We start from the raw sequence: 16912 nt of genomic DNA, 5'->3' as shown, positions 1-16912 counted from the left end.
AGTGAAATTGTCCCTGCCCATGGCAGAGGGGTTGCATCCTAAACCATTTTATGATTCTATGAATGCCTCATTGGCCTTGCTTCTGTTTCCTCTTATGTTGGCTGTAGATAACCATCACACCTCCGAGTTCCACAGAATGTAACTAGAAGCAGAAGCAGCATTGTTTTCTTTTGCATAATTTTGACCATATGGTTTGAGGCACATTCTTGATTTAAATTGTCACTAACTTCAGTGCATGTATGGTTTTCATTTTGATTCTCTTTCTACATCTGCACTTTTTGCTCAGGAGATTCATAGCCAGCTGCAGGGCTCCTTCTTTGGGAGACACCCAAAAGGGTTTAGATGATGACAGTTCCAAACTCTATTGTATGAATGCATCCTAAGAAAAGTAGGTTGCCTGGTATAAAGGCCTATGATGAGAAATTAAACTGGGGGTCTTGAGTACAGTCTGAATTAGCAATCAATAGTAGCACAGGATACTTCAAGAGTTACTACAGATCAGCTTTCATGTAGAGGCAGTCTACCTTCTTTTAAAGCCAACTTTTCTTTCACATTCCTCATCATACCAGGCTGCAAAAGGTTTATTTTCCTCTTCCTTCAAAATATGATCCAAAGACAATTTAACAGACTTTACAGATGCACAGATTGCATTGGGTTGGAAGACACCCTCAAAGAGCATCTGGGCCAACCTTGCAATGAACAGGGACACTTCCAACTAGATAAGGCTGCCCAGGGCCACATCAATTCTGCTCTTGACTCCAGGGATAGGGGCCCCAACTACATGCCTGGGCAGCCTGTTCCAATATTTTACCGCTCTCACTGTAAAAAACTTCCACCTTATGACCAACTTAAACCTCCTTTGATCCAGTTTAAAACCATTGCCCCTCAACCTGCAACAAACCCTTCTAAACAGCCCTTCCCCAGGCTTCCTATAGGTCCCCTTCAGATACTGAAATGTAGCTAAAAGGCTTAATATCCCTTTGGCACAAGATAATCTTTTATATAGATATATATACACACACACACATATATATATATTCATGTGTATTATCTGTATATATCTACATATGTATACATATGTAGATATGTAAACATATATAGGTATATGTATATACACATATATGTATACATATACACATATTCATATATATATAGTATATATCTCTCTATATATATTCATATATATAGATACATAATATATTTTTTTCTTTTCCCATTATGAACCAGAAAGATCTAAATTATGTCAGATGAGAAGAGACACAGAACTGGACACAGTACTCAAGGTGTGGCCTGAGCAGTGCTGAGAACAGGGGAAGAATAATCTCCCTTGTCCTGCTGGCCACGCTGCTCCTGAGCCAGCCCAGGATGCCATTGGCTCTCTTGACCACCTGGGCACTGCTGCCTCATCTTCAGCTACTCTCTACCAGCACCCCCAGGTCCCTTTCTGCCTGGCTGCTCTCAGCCACTCTGTCCCCAGCTGTAGTGCTGCTTGGGGTTGTTGTGGCCAAAATGTAGAACCCTGCACTTGGCCTTGTTCAATCTCATCCTATTGGCCTCTGCCCACCCATCCAGCCTGGCCAGGTCCCTCTGCAGGGCTCTCCTACCCTCCAATAGATCCAACCTGCTCCTAGCTGCAAACTTACTGCTGCTGGACTCAATCCTCTCATCCAGATCATCAATATTTTAGAGAAGGGAGATCCATTTTATTGAGAAAAAAAGAACACCTTGTTTGTTTTTTCTAAGTATAACAAACTGATCACTTTTAACTCTTTGTCAGTTTAACTTTCCACACTGCCAGTCCTTACAGTAGCACTTTTCTGTGCTTGTTTATATAACCTGAGTGTGGATGCCCAGAATTCTATGAGATACTCCTGTTTCTACATTTTCTTTTTTCTCTAGAAATCTTCCACTAATAAGGGTACCTTTGGTGGCAGAATTTTCCACTTCTAGGTGTTAAATAACCATCTGTCTCCCCAGACTCCATATAAATATTGTTAAGGAAAATTAAAGGCATTTCTTTTTCAGCTGTAGGCCACACAGGAATTACCTTTCATTTTCAGCTTCTTTGTTCACCACTTAGTCCTCTTGATGCTTTCTTCCTTTATTTTATTGATTGTAACTTGGCACTAGAATATCTATTCAAGCGTTTCAGTTCTTTATGGTAGAGCTTTGTTTCTTCAGTAATATAATTGCTGTAGGTAACTTCCCAGCTCTCACTCTATTATTCAGATAGAATTATAGAATGGTTTAGGTTAGAAGGGACCTCAAAGCTCATCCAGTTCCAGCCCACTGCCATAGACAGGGACACCTCCCACTAGAACAGGTCACTCAAGGCCTCATCCATGCTGTTCTTGAACACCTCCAGGGAGGGAGCAGCCACAACCTCCCTTAGGTACTTCCAGATTTTTTCCAAGATTTCTAAATGAGGTTTTAGTTTAGTAATTATCCTTGAAAGGAAAAACTTGGCTCAGAAACAGCCAGTCTGATGAGCTGGCTTTGTGCCACAGGTCTTGGATTCCCTGAGATCCCAGGATGTGGAGGAACTGGAGTGCCTAGGAGTCAAAGCTGACCCAGAAACCTTGGCACTTAGATGCTATGGCTCCCATGAGCTTCAAACTCCAGGCTTCATGTCTGTCCAGCCTGAAATTCTGCCATGATCCTGCTGACCTTAGAGGACCTGAGAGTCTGGACCTTCACATTTGGAAGTCCCAAGCAATTTCTGGGTCATGGGTCCTTGTGAATCCTGAATTCAGTGGCTCTTTGCAGAACAGGGAGGTTGGACCTTCACAATTGGAAGTCCCAGGCACTTTCTGGGTCATGGGTCCTTGTGAATCCTGAATTCAGTGGCTCTTTGCAGAAGAGGAAGCCTGGAAATGTCTTTGTGTTGAGCCACATGGTAGCCTGGAAGTGGAGGTGACAAATCCTGCTTGGAAAGTAGATTTCTGTTGCAACTCTGTGTTTGAACTCCTTTCAACAACATCCTTATAATAATAATTTGGAATTGTTTTAAGTGAAAATGGGTTTGGAACAGTGTTAAGCATATTATCTTGAAGGGCCTCTGCAGCTTGCTGTGTATTTAGCTCTGAGAAACACTGATATGTGGAGGAAGAGCATTTGCGCAATCTTGCAATGGCTCCAGAAGTTTGATTTCAATTCTTGCTCTGAATTTGCCCTAGAGAGCAAGATATGTCCTGGATTTTTGATGGCTCTGAGATTACTTTCACAGAAGGGTATATGCAGATGTATGTGCAGAGTGTGTTTGTGTTGAAATTCCACGCTGATCATAATTCTACTTCCCTTAAAATCAGCTGGAGTTTGGCAACTGATTTCATTTGCGACAAATCAGATGTTCTTTGGGAAATAGGCAGACACTTTTGGCATGTCAAGCTCGTGTCTTTTCATAAGGGTTCTGAGGCTTGTTGCTTTTTAAGACTGGAATGTGAGTTGTATCATTTATAGACATAAACTAAAATGAAAAAGAATTCCTGAAAAAAAAAAAGTGACAAGATTGTTAGAGTTCCAGCAATGTGGAAGCTTAATGGCCTTGGTTATTCATTGACTTTTTTCTTAAAGGGATAAAAAACTGCCTTTAGAATGGCTACAGATGCAGCATGTTGCACTTCCTCAGCATTTTGGATTACCACAACTTTATGTGGGCAAAAGTCATAGAATCAGTCAGGTTGGAAGAGACCTCCAAAATCATCCAGTCATAGTATCATAGTATCATAGTATCATCAGGGTTGGAAGAGACCTCACAGATCATCGAGTCCAACCCCCCACCACACAGCTCAAGGCTAGACCCAGCCCTAGCCAATCAACCAGACCATGGCACTAAGTGCCCCATCCAGGCTTTGCTTGAACACCTCCAGGGATGGTGACTCCACCAGCTCCCTGGGCAGCCCATTCCAGTGCCAATCACTCTCTCTGGCAGGAACCTCCTCCTAACATCCAGCCTATTTGTATCTTCAATGCATGGCACATGCATTAGCTAAATAACTCCTGCCAGCATGTGTGAAGTAACCAGTTATGTATATACTGACTTATTTTAAGTCAGCCACTGAGCCTTGCAGCCAGAGGAAGCCCTGGGCAAGCTGAGGCCAGCCCTCTGCTTCCAGCCCCAACTTCTGCTCTGCCTTCTCTCTTGTGCTGCCTCTCCTCGAGTTTCTATTTATAAATTAGCTCCATGACACAGTTTCAGCACGGAGCAGCTGTCACTTTAACTAATCTCATCCTGTAAATCCACCCTAGCAGGCTTGTTCTCCATTGTGATTGGAGAATAGACTTTTTGGGGCAGCTTTCAAAAGCAGCATCTGTTTGAGCCAGCACCCATGCCTTAGCTGAACAGAGAGGCACTGCAGGGACAAGATCGGAGTTCAAGTTCAATTTGGATTAGCCTCCAACACTCAGATAGAGTCATAGAATCACCCAGGTTGATGATCAAACAGGGTGTGCAATGTTTTGGCAAAACTATTTGTTCATTGGCCAGTGAGATCCTGGGGTGTATTAGGAAGAGTGTGTCCAGCAGATCGAGGGAAGTTCTCTGCCCTGGTGAGACCTCATCTTCAATACTAATACTGTGTTCAGTTTTGGGCTCCCCAGTTTAAGAGGGACAGGGATCTGCTGGAGAGGATCCAGCAGAGGGCTACGAGGATGATGAGGGGACTGGAGGGCATGGCTTATGAGGAGAGTCTGAGAGACTTAGGACTTTTTAGTCTGGAGAAGAGAAGACTGAGAAGAGATTTGATAAATGTTTATAAGTATCTGAAGGCTGCCAGGAGGGGGGGACAGGCTCTGCTCACTGCTCCCTGGGATAGGACAAGGAGCAATGGATGTAAGTTGCAGCCAAAGACGTTCTGCCTCAACACAAGGGGGAGCTTCTTTACTGTAAGGGTTCCAGAGCACTGGCACAGGCTTCCCAGAGAGGTTGTGGAGTCTCCTTCTCTGGAGCCTTTCAAGGTCTGTCTGCACGTGTTCCTCTATGATCTGTCTTAGACAGTATTGTCTTGCTGTGGCAGAGGGATTGGAGTGGATGATCTCCTTGGGTCCCTTCCAATCCCTAACATCCTGTGGTCCTGTGATCCTGTGATTTGTTCTTCCTCCTAAAAGCATGATTCAGTTCAGGTCTCACTCCTGCCTGCTGCGTTCAATGCTACAAAGCACATAATAAGGAAAAGTTAAACAAGGAGAACACCAATCACAAATTTCCTGAGAGTTTACTCTGTGCTCTCTGTCTGCATTAATAGATGTCAAACTATTTGATTATCATTAATTGGATTTTAAGAAAGTTTACAATTTCAGAGGACCTGGCTAAGAATTCTTTGCATTATTGACAAAGCTTTGTTCTGCTTTCCATCATTTGAAATAAACAGTGAGCAAATGTCTTTCTCTGCAGCTGTTTTCTGTATTATGTTAAGGAACATTAAAGGAAGAGCATTAATTTGAGGATTTTCCTCTATAAATTTTGGGCATTGAGTTACCAAAGTCTGATAGTTAAATCTGGATTTTTTTTTCCTGACTATATTACCAAAAAAATGAATTCTGTATAAACTTTATATATATCTAATTGTAATTATTTAATCTAGATGATACATAAACAGCTGTGGAGCCAGGCTTTGCTGGGTGATGCCCAGTGACAGGACAAGAAGCAATGTGTGGAACTTGAGGCATAGGAGGTTCTGTGTGAACCTGAGGAAGAACTTTTTCCCTGTGAGGGTGGCAGAGCACTGGAGCAGGCTTCCCAGGGAGGTTGTGGAGTCTCCCTTTCTGGAGGTATTCAAGAACCATCTGGATGTGTGCCAGTGTGATCTGGTACAGGTGATCCTGCTCTGGCAGGGGGCTGGACCAGATTTGCTATTGGAATGGGCTGCCCAGGGAGGTGGTGGAGTCACCATCCTTGGAGGTGTTGAAGCAAAGCCTGGATGAGGCACTTGGTGCCATGATCTGGTTGACTGGCTAGGGCTGGGTGCTAGGTTGGACTGGCTGATCTTGGAGGTCTCTTCTAACCTGGTTGATTCTATGGTTCTATGATCTTTCAAGGTCACTTCCAGCCCCTGACATTCTATGATTCATATGATTCTATGAAGTAATTCAGACACAGACACGACTAAGCATGGCATGGTTGCTATGGAGTAAGCAAGTTATGACTACTTATGGTTTGGGAGAAGGTTTGGGAGAAGCTGGTTGTGGAGCTGTCTATAAAGAAATTGCAACAATGCTATCATCTGGGTTTCAGAATGGCAGAGATAAAATGAATTGCCTTCTCCCATACATTACACTAAGAAATATGCTGTCACATAGACCTGGACTTTGTTAAAAGTCCATCTAGTTTGCAGGGCAGTAAGAAAAATATAAATCAAAGGCAAACTCTGACAGAGAAAGAGTAAGATTTGTAGACATTCTAAACAGTCTGTCCTCACTATATTATATGCTTTGAGATTCAAGAAAAAGCAGCAATATTTCCTGCTTCTAGGGTCTTTCACTTGTTCCTTTGGAAGCTGTTTTGGTTATATGTGTGAATATATGTATGCATTCTTACATGTTGCTCTATCTAAGTGTGTCTTCCATGCTTCTGTCTGTGATCTGTACAGGAAAAGAAGCATTGCTGTAGTCAATATAAATATCTTTCAGCAAAGCTGAAATAGATACAGTTAATATTTCCTTTTCTTTCAGCAAAGTTGAAATAAATGCAGTTAATATTTCCTTTCCTTTCAGCAAAGTTGAAATAAATGCAGTTAATATTTCCTTTCCTTTAGAATGATAGAATCATAGAATCAACCAGGTTGGAAGAGACCTCCAAGCTCATCCAGTCCAACCTATCCCCCAGCCCTATCCATTCAGCATTTCAGCAAAGTTGAAATAAATACAGTTAATATTTCCTTTCCTTTCAGCTTCACAGCTATGAGATGCACAAGTGACTGTACCACTTTGGGATACCATCTGTTATAATTTAAGCATTTAATGTTTTTCTACTCTGGCTATAGTCATGCCATTCTCTTTCAGGCATGGTTCCCATTGAAATCAGGAGAATTTCAGTCTGAGCAAGTGCTTTAAGTGTTTTTATTGAGAAATAGCTGTCAATAATCCCTTTTGGATTGATATTGTGTTCACAGGATCACAGGGACCCACCAGAGAAATACTGTGCTCTGACACAGCTTCAACCTTGTACTCTGCTAATTTATTGCTTTTAAACATAGACTTAAAGCCTGCCTTTATGAGTACATCGTTTATAAATTGACATCTGGAAGCTCAGAACATATTCAGTTTGAAAATGAGGTGGCTGGAGAAACCCATGTTCAGGCTTACATTGAGTTTGCTTCCTGGAGCAGGAATGTGAGGCAGGGCAATGGCTTTCATATGTTTACAAATGGTGCATGAAAAGCATCACCGTTCAGCATTGTTTGGCTAAGTTAGACCCACAGGTTGTATACTCAGCAAGGATTTTTCCTGTCATGAGAGAGGATAAGCTCATCAGATTCATTAGGTCAGAGGTTGAATAGGAAAGGCAAGAGACCATGCAAGAGTTCCCACCGCTGCGCCCTACTTGTAAATAAATAGAAGACTTCAGTCTCCACCACTATCAGGTCTTCTCTTTTCACAAACACTCAATTCAGAAGCACAAATAGATTTGGGTTTTTTTTTCTTCTTCTCTTTTAAAAGATAAAAAGACACCTCCAGGTCTTATTCTGTTTGCCTGGGCCTGTCTGCCTTTCTTTACCATTCGTGATGATTGATTGCTTCTGTGTTTCATCAATTAAAAATGCTTTAGAGTACAAAGTCTTCAGCATGTTTAATAGAGTCTGGTTAAGTAAACATCCTCCACCAAAGCAGCACAAGTAGAGCTTAAAATAAATACTGCTACTGTGCCAAGTTCATAATTGCTTGCACATTTAGCACTTTACCATGTCCTAAGCATAGCCATAAAAAATATATTTGTGTGCTTCAGCTGTCATGGAACTACAGCCATTTAGGTTTAATCTTCTGAAATGTTTGATTTTCCAGTTTATATCATAGATAGAATTGCTTTCAAAAGACTGAAAGCTAAGCCTAAAGGTGACCAGTGGTCAGGCTTTGTCAACAAACTAGCCATGTAAGAGCTTTGATACTTATTTCTTTCTGCCAGTGGAATAAGTTTTCAAGGTTACAAGGAAAGATCTGAAGCTTCTGTCACTCTTGGTGCTACTAGCTTTATTGGAAAGGCAGACTTTTGTCTGTGATTTTAATTCAAGTTAGATAAAATCTATTATGGTTAGGTGATAGATACCTGTTACACCAAAGATAACTGACCTGGCTGTTTCCAAAATGTATCACTGAAAAGCTGTAAATCAATTACTGTCTACAACTATCTGAAGGGAGGCTGTAGCCAGGTGGGGTTGGTCTCTTGTTCCAGGCAACCAGCTACAGAACAAGGGGACAGAGTCTCATGTTGTGCCAGGTGAGGTCGAGGCTGGATGTTTGGAGGAGGTTCCTGCCAGAGAGAGTGATTGGCATTGGAATGGGCTGCCCCAGGGAGGTGGTGGAGTCTCCATCCCTGGAGGTGTTGAAGCAAAGCCTGGATGAGGCATTTAGTGCCATGGTCCGGTTGATTGTCTAGGGCTGGATGATAGGTTGGACTGGATGATCTTGGAAATCTCTTCCAACCTGGTTGATTCTATGATATTTATATTCTGTTGGATATGAATATTAAATAATTCAGTTTAGGCAGGATAATTGCTGCATTGAAATCAAAGCAACTTTTAAAAGGGAAAAGATTTGTACTAGAGAAATACATAAGTTATAGAACTGACATAAATGCAATGGCCTCCAAACTTAAGACACTTTAAACTGCTTAAATACTGACTAAAACACCTAAGATTAGATTTATATTGAGCCCAATACATGACCAATGCAATGTCTGTAAAAGAAATTAATATTAACCTTAGGAAGATAATGACAAAATGAGGTATAAAGTTGCTAAGTGATAATACAAAGGTAAAAATTAAAGCATCAACTGAGAAATGTGCTGAGTAGCACAAATTCTCTTTGTTAGTGACTACTGCCTGCAGGAAGGAATGCCAGCCAAAAGGTTTGAAAAGCCATTAATGGCTTTCTTTTTGACACAAATGATTTGTGCATGCTAAAGAGAAGAGAATTTCAGAACAGAGACACTCAGCTTTTCTAGACAATCAAGCCTTAAGCAGGCAAACTTTGCATGAGCCTCTACAGGAACTCAGTTTTGCTGCTGATTGTGTAGTACAATCTTACATTTGTGGCCTTGGAATGTGGCCTGCAGTTCATATCCTCAATAACTTTGAACTTTTCTAGGGTGTGTATTTCACAAGTTAGGTTACATCTTAGGCACTCAGCATATCTAGCAAAATCGAGTTAGGTTCAAAATTCCAAGCTTGTCTAACCTAAACCTTGAGGAAATTTGGGGTTGGAAGTAAGTGTGGGCTGCCCAAGGAGGTGGTGGAGTTGCCATCCCTGGAGGTGTTCAAAAGAAGACTGAATGGGGCACTTAGTGCCATGGTCTGGTTGATTGGACAGGGCTGAGTGCTAGGATGGACTGGATGATCTTGGAGGTCTCTTCCAACCTGGTTTATTCTATGATTCTATGATTCATGTACAAATGTAATGGCTCCTGGAGCATCTGCCAGGGTGCTCCAGCATTTGTCTGTCTTCTATACCTGTTTTATTCCCCTAAAAACATCTCACTACTCTTTTCTCCATCACTTGTGAAAACTTCATTTTCAATCTTCTTCTCTAGAGCAAGGGCTTTTTTTTTCCCTAGCAATTGCTGAGAAATGTAATCAAAAACAGCAAAGCAGAAGGATCTTCTGAAGAAAAGGCAGTTGGGGGTTGGGCTCAATGACAGTTTGGGTGTTTCCTGCCCTCCCCACACTTTGGAAATTACCCAGACTAGACTCAGCCAGCTCTGGAAATATGACTGAAGCTTATATTTACAGCTAGCACAATATCCAAGCAGATATTTACAGTCTATACAGTTATAGACAGAAATATACAAGGTAAAAGGTAATACAGAAACACAACAGCCCCCCCAGAAACCTGAGTCCCCAGGAGGGGCTCTCAACCACCCTTTCACCTTCCCCCTACCCCTCTCCTTGGTACTCCAGTACCAAGGAAGAATGGAGGTTTGGCCAGGGGGTTAGGAAGCAAAGTGGATTAGTCCAAAATGAATAGTGAGGTTAGAGAGATGCAGCTCAGCCAGCAGCCCAAGTGAGAGTGGTTATCTATGTTTTTATTTCTTGTTCCTATACATCTCAGCAAGCCTATGAGTGAAGTAGACATCAGCATTGTTTTCTTTCCACAGCCTGTAATCTAGTTCTTCTCTCCAAAACATTCTAGCTAGCTTCAAACTAGCACATCTCTCTTTGGGTGCCTTCCAACTCCTAACATCCTGTGATCCTGTGAAGTGCTTCCCTTGTACATTTAGATTTAGTTTCAGCCTAAGATCCTTTTTTCCTGCTCATAGACTGTTTCAGCTTCCATGTCTCTTTCATATTTCTCTCACCATTTCTTTGGCCTTGTGGAATTTAAGTGTGTTCATCTGCTTAATAAATTATAAAAAATCAATAATAAGAATTATATTCTTAGATAGTTTTGTGTCATAGAATCATAGAATCAGTCAGGGTTGGAAGGAACCCCAAGGATATTGAACACACCACCTCTCCCCCCCACCCCCGAGCATTTAGGTCACTTCAGTCCCTGAAGATACTGAAAATTCAGCATCTCTTCTTGCAACAAAGTCCAAATTCATTACTGCATTATTTTTCCATCCAAAGGTCTAATGCTTTAAAATTAAGGGAATTAATATAAATGAGGATTTTTAATTTAAACTAGCTAAATCAAAGTGCTACAGGCAGGGGATGTAAGGAGAGTGAAGAATACAACTTTGAAAAGGTATCAGGAGAGAACTTTTATATCCTACCACCTCTGATTTTCCTCTGTGCCAGGATGCTTTTTAGGTACAAAATGTGACAGATCATGAAGAAGCAAGGTGAGGCAAAGTAAGTGAGTTAATTGGCTGGAGTGTACATAGATATTTATTTCAACATTCCATAGATAACTGCATCTCCACAATCACAACTACATTGGATCGCTGCTGGGGACTTCATAGAATCATAGAAGCAGTCAGGATTGAAAGGCACCACAAGGATCATCTAGTTCCAGCTCCCCTGCCATGGCCAGGGACACCCTACCCTAGATCAGGCTGGCCAGAGCTTCATCCAGCCTGGCCTGAGCTTCATCCAGCCTGGCCTTAAACACCTCCAGGCATGGAACCTCAACCATCTCCCTGGGCAACCCATTCCAGGCTCTCACCACTCTCATCCAGAACAACTTCCAGTGTCAGAGACTTGGTCTATGCTGAACAGAAAACTCAGAATGTCTAAAAACAACTTAGATGGAAAGGCCAGTATGAAATCATGTATCCACACACAAATTAGTTCTACAATAACTTCATCTCCTCTATCAGCAAACAAATGAGTCTGTTCTGTATTGCAGAGATAACTTTGTGGGTGTCCCAACTCTTTCAATCTGTGTGCCACTCATGCCATACTTTCTTTTCTTGGAGGGCTCAGCACTGTCCTCATGGCACCCTCACTCAGGAAGAACAGCATCATTTTCTCCCTGGTTATTGAGGGGATAATAAATTAAATTACTTCCTCAAGGAATCTGATAAAACAGAGAAAGGAATCCCAATGCCATGAAACTCTAGACAGCAGTGTTAACCACCAGACCACCAAAGCCCAAGCCTGGGGCATACTCTGCTGAGGGGAAAAAATATCAAGCTTAATGTTTCAAATTGAAACTGGAAGGACTTCCAATCCTTTCCACAGTTACTCTCCAGCAGAGCTGCACAGGACCTCGTGCATCAGATAACTAAAAGCAAAAGCTCTAAAGGATATAGAGGAAGAGGTATTGCAGAGGACCACCTGATGTGTGCTGGGACAGAGAAGACTTTCTGCTGAGAATCTTGAGTTGTGCCAGCTTCCACATGTGTTCTGTGCCAGCTTCCACACAGCTTCTGTGTCAGTAAGGCAAAAAGACAAAAGACATTTGCAACCCCCTTTCTAATCAGAGTTGCTCTTGACATTTGCAGACCACATCAGGAGAAGCAAAAGCAAGCAAAAAAAAAAGAGAACCTGAAAGTGTAAAAAGGCTTTTTAAACAGCCTGTGTAGTTTGTGGTTGTGGAGTGGGTGGCCCTGGAGGGACTGGCAGCTCTCTTGTGCAGCTTCTGTCAGTAACAAGTGCAGCAGTCAGAGTCACTTGAGTACAGCACTGCCCAGGGAGAGTGGCTAAATACCACACCTTGCACCCTCTCATGGCAAATGGATGACTGAGTGGGACAGACAAATTGCTTGGTATCTTAATTAGTGCATTTAAGTCTGGACAAGGGGAAGACAAGAAGGTAGAGATTGTTGAGACACACTGAGTTAACAGGACAAGCAAGAGGGCGTCCAGAGTGTCTTTCACAATGAAAGGTTAATCCATTTTACAGTCTTCCCTTGACCAGCTATGAAATTAATTCTTAGCCTTAAAATCTGTGAAGTTTAATCTATTTTCAGAAGTACCACAGCAGCTAATTTCTTACTGTTAGGATGGATGTGGGATATGGATATAATAAGCATAGAGAATGGGTTCTTTTGCTTGGGGTTTTGTGGCTTTCTATTTATCTATATCCTTCCTTTCTTTCTTTCTTTCTTTCTTTCTTTCTTTCTTTCTTTCTTTCTTTCTTTCTTTCTTTCTTTCTTTCTTTCTTTCTTTCTTTCTTTCTTTCTTTCTTTCTTTCTTTCTTTCTTTCTCTTTCTTTCTTTCTCTTTCTTTCTTTCTTTCTTTCTTTCTTTCTTTCTTTCTTTCTTTCTTTCTTTCTTTCTTTCTCTCGCTTGCTTTCTTTCTCTCGCTTTCTTTCTTTCTTTCTTTCTTTCTTTCTTTCTTTCTTTCTTTCTTTCTTTCTTTCTCTTTCTTTCTTTCTTTCTTTCTTTCTTTCTTTCTTTCTTTCTTTCTTTCTTTCTTTCTTTCTTTCTCATTCTCTCTTTACCTCTCTCTTTCTCCCTCTCTCTCTTTCTTTCTCTTTCTCTCTCTTTCTCTCTTGCTTTCTCTTTATTTTTTCTCTCTTTCTCTCTGTCTCTCTCTTTACCCCTCTCTTTCTCTCTCTTTCTCTCTTGCTTTTTCTCTCTTTCTATCTCACTCTTTCTGTCTCTCTCTCACTTTCTTTCTCTCTTTCTCTCTCTTTCTGTCTCTTTCCTTTTCTCTCTTTGTCTCTTTTCTTTCTTTCTTTCTTTCTTTCTTTCTTTCTTTCTTTCTTTCTTTCTTTCTTTCTTTCTCTCTCTATCTCTTTCTGTCTCTCTTTCTTTCTCTCTTTTTTTCACACTTTCTTTTATCTCTGTCTTTCTTTCTCTCTCTTTCTTTCAAAATTATTTAAGAGATGCTGCAAATAAATTCAGTTTTCAGGAAGCTGGAGGTGAACAAATACTAAAGTCACTCTTCATAATATGCTAGGAAACTCTAGAAGTGATTAAAAGGGGAGATATTTCACAGCATTGCTTCATAATTAACAGATAAACATTTGTATATAAAAGATTTCACTTTCTAGTGGTACTTACAGAATCATAGAATAGTTTAGGTTGGAAGAGACCTAAAAGCTCATCCAGTTCCAACCCTCCACCATAGGCAGGGACACCTCCCACTAAAACATGTTGCTCAAGGCCTCATCCAATCTGGCCTTGAACACCTCCAGGGAGGGAGCAGCCACAATGTCTCTGGGCAGCTCGTGCCAGTGTTTCACCACCCTCACTGGAAAGAGCCCTTTCCTAACATCTACTTTAAATCTCCCCTCTGCCAGTTTAAACCCATTATCCTTGTTTAGTCATTAGTTATTGTCAATAGTCCCTTCCCAGCCCTCCTGTAGGCTCCCTTCAAATACTGGAAGATCACTAAAAGGTCTCCTCAAAGCCTTCTCTTCTCCAGGTTGAAGAGCCCCAACTGTCCTAAGTGTAAAAAATCTCTGTTTCCCCACTTGGAAAGCCTAATTTCTCAGCATCACCATATTATGGAAAAACAGTTCTTTACATAGAATCAGTTAGGTTGGAAGAGACCTCCAAGCTCATCCAGCCCAACCTATCACCCAGCCCTAGCCAATGAACCAGACCATGGCACTAAGTGCCTCATCCAGGCTTTGCTTCAACACCTCCAGGACGGTGACTCCACCACCTCCCTTTTTTCCCTTTGTGGTTGGTTAGTTGGTTGGGTTTTATTTGCTTGTTTGTTTTGTTTTGCAGAGAAGAATACACATTGTTTCAATGTATATCTACAAACAGCTGAGCTTACCAGATAATACAAAAAGGGGCTACTGAAAGATCTTGTTTCCTGCATAGAAAATCTTGTTTACTGCATAGAATTACTCTAATGTCATGTTTGGTAAATAACATTTCAAAAGCCACAGTGTCATAGGTGTAATTTATGTTACAGGATCTGTAGTCTTAGGAAGCTTTCTTTTATAGCATCTCCAGGACAACTCCAGCAAACTCTTAACATAGATTTTGAGAAAGGCCATAATAAAAATGGGATACTCTGCTCTGGAGTTCCTCATTAGTGCTCCTGTTTCCCACATGACTTGTCCCCTATATATGCAGCATCATGCTGGAAATCGTTTGTCTAACTGATGTTTTAGTGCAAAAACATTTCCAGATGGAGCCTACTCACCATCCCCCCCCACCTCCATTCTGTTTTCTGTGAAAATAAACTTTCAAAGTGGAAACTTGAATTCAGCAGGAAATCCAGTAGTTAAATGGGAGATCTTTTTTGGTAAGAGAGGACTATACCCATAGGTTGTGAGGTTAACATATTTTTGGGTGAAACTGGACTTTCCTGTTAGAAACATAGAAATAAAGGAATAAGAGAACACTGAAACACTTCAATAATATTTTGATGTGTGTTTTGACTCCCTTGCAAGGAAATGAGTTAGAGACTAATCCAAATATCAGCAAGCTAAATAATGCTCTTTCCATCTGAGATGGAACCTTTCAGTCCCAGAGAGATATTGAGATATTGGAACATGTCCAGAGAAGGGCAACAAAGTTGGTGAGAGGCCTGGAACATAAAGCCTATGAGGAGAGACTGAAGAAGCTGGAATTGTAAAGAAGAGGAGGCTCAGGGGTGAGCTCATTGCTGTCTACAACTACCTGAAGGGAGGCTGTAGCCAGGTGGGGTTGGGCTCTTCTGCCAGGCAAGCAGTAACAGAACAAGGGGACACAGTCTCAAGTTGTGGCAGGGGAGGTCTAGGCTGGATGTTAGGAGGAAGTTGTTGTCAGAGAGAGTGATTGGCATTGGAATGGGCTGCCCAGGGAGGTGGCGGAGTTGCCATCATCGGAGGTGTTGAAGCCAAGCCTGGCTGAGGCACTTAGTGCCATGGTCTGGTTGATTGTCTAGGGCTGGGTGCTAGGTTGGACTGGATGATCTTGGAGGTCTCTTGAAACCTGCTTGATTCTATGATTCTGTGATCAGAAGAGTTTGGTGAAGTTGCAGTGAGAGGTGGTTGAAAGGTTGAAAGGTTTAGTGAGATCAGGCTCCCTCGTGTAACAAATGTTAAGCAGCTTTTGTGATGTCAAATTGCTTAAAGATGAGGAAATAAAATCTGAAAGTTGCACATTCTCATTTAACTTAGAAAAGAAGATACAAAATATGATCAATTTACCTCTGCTTTGGTATTTAGCTGTGGTTGGTAAAAGCTGAAGTTAAAATAAAAGACTTTGGTCTCAGTGCAGGCAAATACCTTGAAGAAATAGTTTGGCATCTGAATCCAAATAAAATTTCATAGCTCAGTCTTTCCTTTGGTCCTTCTGGGTCATAAATGTAGTGACAGAAGCACTCCAACTCAATGGCTGCATTTGAATTTTGAAGCTTGGCACTGTTTCTGGCAGTTGCCAGTACCAGATGTTTCTGAGGACAGTCTTATTTATTTTTAACTCTGTTGATAGGAGCCATCTGTTTCCCAAATATCTCAGCTAAAGAAAGGCTGTAATATATATTTAATAATTAACTGGTAATGAGCTGAGCTGAGCAGCTTTACAATTGAATAAGCCTTTGTAAATCCATTCATTTCTTTCACTTACCTAATGGGATTTGAAACTTTTAGGGTTTGCAAACCAGAATGGTTTTCAGTGCTTTCCAGTGGATGAGGACTTCAGTTGTTCAACATGAAGCTAACTTATCTCTGATTCTTTTCACCACTTCCAGGTGTTTAAGGCCAGGCTGGATGAGGCTGTGGCCAGCCTGATCTATGGTAGGGTGTCCCTGCCCATGGCAGTGGGGTTGGAATTAGATGATCCTTGTGGTCCCTTCCAACCCTGACTGATTCTGTGATTCCTTAGACAAAGGCTACAAACCCAGCAGAATATACCTTGCAGAATGACAAAATGTTAGTGGCTAGAAGGGACCTCAAAAGATCATCCAGTCCTACCTCCCTGCCAGAGCAGGACCACCTTTTGTTTTGTTTTGTTTTCTTTACAGTCCAGTTTTCATTTTTTTTTAATCCCCCCTTCTCTCTCCTTTCTATTTCCCCCATCCCCCTCTTTTCCTCTCCATCTCCCTCCTTTCAGCAACACCTCTCTTTTGACAGAAATAACCAGGTTGGGAGAGACCTCCAGGGTCACCAAGTCCAACCTATCACCTAACCCTTCTACATAATTAACCCATGGTACTAAGTGCCTCCTCCAGCCTCCTTTTAAACACCCCTAGGGATGATGATTCCACCACCTCCACGTGCAGCCCATTCCAATGTCAATCACTCTTTCCATGAAGAATTTCACAGGATCACAGGATATTAGGGGTTGGAAAGGACCCAGGGAGACTATTGAGTCCAACACCCAATTTCTTCCTAACATCCAACCTCAACCTGCCCTGGTGCAGCTTGA

At 41.6% G+C, this 16912-nt stretch overlaps 1 protein-coding gene across 1 annotated transcript in view; it reads left to right on the top strand.

Moving 5' to 3' along the window:
• Positions 1-16912, top strand: part of ANGPT1 (angiopoietin 1) — a 194072-nt gene that overhangs the window by 46708 nt on the left and 130452 nt on the right. The gene's annotated exons all lie outside the window — the stretch shown is intronic.

Source organism: Pogoniulus pusillus, chromosome 14 (genome assembly GCF_015220805.1).
Source record: "Pogoniulus pusillus isolate bPogPus1 chromosome 14, bPogPus1.pri, whole genome shotgun sequence".
In the NCBI taxonomy this organism is placed as follows: Eukaryota; Metazoa; Chordata; class Aves; order Piciformes; family Lybiidae; genus Pogoniulus; species Pogoniulus pusillus.
Note: the sequence above shows the minus strand (reverse complement) of the source record. Positions and strands in the feature narration are given on the sequence as shown.